Source organism: Gorilla gorilla, chromosome 13 (genome assembly GCF_029281585.2).
Source record: "Gorilla gorilla gorilla isolate KB3781 chromosome 13, NHGRI_mGorGor1-v2.1_pri, whole genome shotgun sequence".
Lineage (NCBI taxonomy): Eukaryota > Metazoa > Chordata > Mammalia > Primates > Hominidae > Gorilla > Gorilla gorilla.
The window spans coordinates 88609547-88614829 of NC_073237.2; the positions used below are offsets into that span (position 1 = coordinate 88609547).

General features: G+C 48.0%; 1 non-coding gene across 1 annotated transcript; it reads right to left on the reverse strand.

Annotated features, from left to right (window-relative positions):
* Window positions 1-734: 734 nt before the first annotated feature.
* Window positions 735-838, reverse strand: LOC115935916 (small nucleolar RNA U13). The gene has a single exon (XR_004071507.1). It is a non-coding gene; the product is annotated as a small nucleolar RNA U13 (small nucleolar RNA).
* Between the last annotated feature and the right edge of the window lie 4445 nt (window positions 839-5283).

A 5283-nucleotide genomic window follows, 5' to 3' on the forward strand; every position in this document is an offset into this window, starting at 1 on the left:
GTTCTGGGGACTTGGAGCCCAACCAGTTGGTGCAAATTGGGGGTTGGGGATCGGGAGGGAAGGTGGGGACTTAGGTCCTCCTGACACAGAGTTGAGAATGAAAAATGTTAAAACACTTGGATATGCAGGAAGTAGCAGGCCAGAGAGGACTCAAAGATCCTTAGAAGGAGCCATAGACGGAACCATAGGAGGTGCCCAGGAGCTATGGGCTCCAGAAGGTACCCGCAAGTCCTCTTGCACATTCCTTGACCTGGTCTCAATAAAAATGACATCACATCTCTTCCCCCACTCCACGGCTGTGAGATTTTCTCCTTCTAGCCAATACCTTTCATGAAGTAGGTGCTTCCACCTCTCCATCTTTGTTCTAGGGAAGACCGGAAAGGCATCTTTATAGTCAACTGGTATTCTTTGCCTTGACACTCATGTCCAAAAACTATTACCACTTTTGGGCTCAATGCCAGGCCTGTTTGATCAAGGTTGGGAAGACACACTTCAGATACTCACAATCCTTCATATGTCTCTCTTTTTTCAGCAGTTTCCTCCTAAACTGTGGTCTCAGCGAGGCTCATTGACGCTCACCGGGGTTTCGACATTCTCCCTGGCTAGGGCCTGTTCTGGAAATAGACCAAGGGGGAGATGGAGCCCCTGGCCGTGGGACATCCAATCTGATGGTGATGAGAAGGCATGATGCCTCTTGTTCTATTCTTTTTTCTTTCTTCTTTTTTTTTTAAATAAAAAAGACCAGTAATGTGCTGACTTCATAACAAGGTTTGAGGGAGGCACTTCTCACACGTGAGCATGAAAACCCAATCGTCATGCTTCTTAACTGCAAAAGGATCACCTCTTGTTCTATTGTATTGCATGTACACATGATGCACAGACAGGAATACACAGACAGCAAATAACTTGTTGGGCAGATAATCCCCGGAGTTGTTCCTGAGTAGAAAGATCTGGGTAGTTACTCTGGGCCCCCACGGGTGAGCAGTGTCAGTAAACAGATGGTGCCAGAAAAGGTGTCTCACGCAGCTAGTTGTGAAAGACGTCAGGCTCATGCACTTGCAGTCACACCTAAGCACCCATTTTCATCGCCCACTGCCACCAGGGCTGAGGGAGGGGCCGCTACACCATGCAACCCCCACTTCAGACTGCTGATTGCTTTCTTGGGAATTATAACTTTAAGATTGCCTGTGATAACTGATAACCACTGGACTTGTTTGAAAGGTTAGATGGTGTGTGCATGTGTGTCTGTATGTGCGTGTGTGTCTGTGTGTGTCTGCATGTTTCTCTGTGTGTGTGTAGATACAGGGTAATTTGCAGGGGATGTCTACAGCCAAAATGATGGAGGCAGGATGCTGGAGGCAGAGAGTAAGGGGTTGTGGCATTTGCCACAACAAAGCAGAGTTCAAACTATCACTTACTAGCTATGTAACCCCCAGCCAGTTGATTAGCCCTTCTGTGACTTAGTTTCCTCACCTGTAAACAGGGTTAAGATCTACCTCATAGGGTTGTTGTGTGGATTCACTTAGATGATGTTTGCAAAGGGTTTGGCATAATGTCTGGTACATGGGAAGAGCTCAGTAAATGTTAGCCAGTGCTGTTATTAGGATAACCAGGGCAAAGAAATGTCAGTCATGGAAGTCTTCCTGGAGGAGGAAGTCCTGGAGCTAGCATGGGAGGGAGGGAAGCAGGCCTGTTCTATGAAAGGTGTAGGATAGGTGTGTGTGTAGTTGGGGGCTGTGAGAGGTGCAAGAAGCTGCGAAGAAGATGGAATGAGCTCTGCTGGGAACCCAGAGTAATTTTAGGTTTTTTTTTTTTTTTTTTTTTTTTTTTTAGAATACAGTCTGAAAAACCAGGGAGGGGAGGGGAGCACCTGATGGAAGACGCCAGCGTGCTCCCTTACATGGTCTAGACGGGCCCCTGCAGGGGCTACAGATGAGGAGGCAGAGAAACAGGTGGCCTTAACGGGGGAGAGCCAGCCTTGGAGAGGATGTATTGTGAATTGGGGGTGGGAGTGCCAACGTGCCAGGTCTCATTTCTCACTTCCAAGGTCACCCTTCCCTGGCCCAGTCTTAGTCGCCCTTTCTAATAGATTCTAAGAGTTTGACTCCTCCTTCCAGAAACTTGGGGTTTGTGAGTTCTAATCTTCAGTCTCTCAGTTGCTATGAGACCCTGTGCAAGTCCCAAAACTTCCCTGGACCTCAATGTCCAGAGAAGCCATGTTTTGGATGAAAAACTAGAAAGTGGGAGAGGCAGGGAGCAATCCACTTTGAGTCTCCTGCTCCTGGTGTGGGACAGAGAAAGCTCCCGGGGAGAGCTGCTCAGCTGCAGGCAGTGAGGGAAGGGAAGGAGGGAAGGGGAGGACCCAGGCAGCATCCAGACCAGGGTGGGGAAGAGAACTTATTCTTAAGCAACTTATTCTTAAGCAACTTCCTGTTCTCTTAGCCTTGAACTTGAAGCCAGGAATAGGGACAGGGATAGAAGGGCCAAGGCTTGGAGCCGCTGGCCTATGCAGATGCACTTGCTTGTCCAGCAACAGTTGGACAGGGCCTGGCCTGGGCAATGTGCTCCGGGGTGCATGGAAAATGTGGTCATTCTTTGTCCGGGGGATTCTTCTTATTCCCTCCCATTTCTCTTTACAGAGAATTTTACACTTCCTTGCAGACACTGAATTATTTTGTTAAATTATTATAACTTAATAGCTTGTGAAATATACAAACAAGAAGATTATGCCGACATAGCTGTTAGAAGACAAGACAAATTAGCAGACTCATGCTCATTTCTGTCATTGAACAATTCGTCTCATTCCTTCCTCAAGGCGCTGCCGTTTTCCTGCTCTTCGTCCATGGGGGTGCTTGTTTACACATCTCTCGCAAGAAAAGCGCTTCTCTCTGGCTTCCCTCTGCCTCCCCGCCTCCTTCCTGCCCTCTCCCCTGCCTTCCCTTCCTCCTTCCTTCTCTCCCTCCCTCCTTTTCTCTCTGTCCTTCCCCCTTCCTTCCTTTACTGATGTAACAACCTTGGTGTGCCATGGCTAAGCCACACTCCACCCCTGACCTGCGGGGGATGAGTCAAACGGTCAGACTTGCCTGGGCTTGTTCTACGCTCCCCTGGCTAGACAGGCGTCTACACATTCTCAGTTAGGGGCTGGACAGGGGCAGCTGCTAGACAGGTCCTATTCTAGCAGCTGAGAAAAAGTGTCCCTGAAAAGAAAGGGAGCCTCCCACTTCCATGGCCCCTTAGCCATGCCAAGGGACAGTACCGGCTTTCTGCTGATGCTGACGAGCTGTGGTGTGAACTCACGAAGGTCAGCTGATTCACGGGCCCTGGATCTCTGCTCTCCTTCCGCTAAGTGGGACTCGGGCCAGCCTGCCATGAAGGAGGTAGCTGCTGCAGCTTTCAGGAAGGAACACCAGGTGTCAACCCCACCGGGTGGCCAACCCCACCTGGCTAGGACCCAGTCCCTGGTGGCTGCTCTCCCGAGAGGCGGGCAGGGCTGGGGCTAGGGGCTGTCCAGGAGTGTTCTGGGCTGTCCCATCGCCACCATTCCCACAGGCTGCTCAGGACCGAGGCTGAGACGGGCGACCAGGACAGGATTGTATGGCTGCAGGAGGCTACACAGCCCCAGGAGGCTGCTTCTAAGAGGCCCACGTGGCCTGCATGGGGATGCGCCTGGCTGTCCAGCATGTGGTCGTTTGAATTGTACATGTTTCACTGGGATGCCTACAGAAAAGTAGACAGAAGATGTGGAAAAAGTTTTGAAATGTTGCAAACTTAGCTACTTTTAAAATAAAAAAATAGCTTTATAATTATAAAAGCAATATGTAAATCTTAAAATAATTTGCTACATTATAGTAAGCATCTTATGATCTCTATGTGCCCTATAACATTATGTTGTATAGTTTAAATATATACAATAAAATCTATTTGAAAAAATAGCAGGCAATTAAATCTCATTTTAAAAAGAGTCAGTTTAACTCCCTTCTAATTTCTACCCCTCGTTTTCCCTCTGTGTGTGTGTATGTGTGTATGTCATCTTCGTTAAATGGCTCAGTGCATTCCGAATATTTTTTCCGTTGTTTTCATGATATATTCATGGGAAGGGGAGTATGTGGCTTATTGCTGTTAGTTTATCAATAGAGAATGCTGGCCAAATGTCTTTAATAGTAATGATGATCTCAATAGCAGTAATGACAGCTACCACTTTCAGAGTTCCTCCTGCCTACCAGGCACCACTGGGGTCCCTCCCTGCAGCCCCTCACGCCATCCTCCTAGTCACTTTCTGAGGTGTGTGTGGTCATCCTCCCATTTGGAGGAGGGCTCTGAAGCACAGGAAGGTCCAATAGTTACCCCATGGCCGGGATAAGATGGGCCAGGGCCAGGCTGTGAACTAAGGCAGAGAAGGGGCTCTCCAGCACCTTTCCCGAGCCCTTGCCTCCTCTGCCTCTGCCCCATGGCCACCTGGTGGGTGGACACAGCTAAGCCATGGCTAGAACCCAGCATTCTTATGACTGCTTTAACCATAGAAAATCACAAGTTGCAAGCAACGGGACGCACATTTAATTGTCTACATTAGCACTTGTGATGAAGATAATTCATGCTATTTTTTTCCCCATTCGGAACGTACCTGTCCTTAGAATAGTTAGAGAAGTTTTATGAGGATTGTGTAACTAGCATTAACTTAGGTCACCTAATTCTTGATCAACCAAATCGCAGGTCAAACAAAGGAGGCCTATGCCTTCATAGAAAGCATCAATTAATGTCCATTTAAAAACTGATGCTGGCCGGGCCCGGTGGCTCATGCCTGTAATCCCAGCACTTTGGGAGGCCGAGGCGGGTGGATCACGAGCTCAGGAGATCGAGACCATCCTGGCTAACACGGTGAAAACCCATCTCTATTAAAAATACAAAAATTAGCTGGGCGTGGTGGCACATGCCTGTAATCCCAGCTACTTGGGAGGCTGAAGCAGGGAGAATTGCTTGAACTCTGGAGGTGAAGGTTACAGTGAACCAAGATCGTGTCATTGCACTACAGCCTGGGTGACAGAGCGAAAGTCTGTCTCAAAAAAAAAACAAACAAACTGATGTTGCATCTTCCAGTCTAAAATAAAAATACATTGTTAACCATTTTTATGTTTACAAAACCTACAGTTTTATAGTTCTAAAAGTAGTACATGTTCATTACTTTTTATTTATTTATTTATTTTTTGAGACAGAGTCTCACTCTGTGGCTGGAGCGCAGTGGCGCGATCAAGGCTCACTGCAAGCTCCGCCTTCCGGGTTTACGCC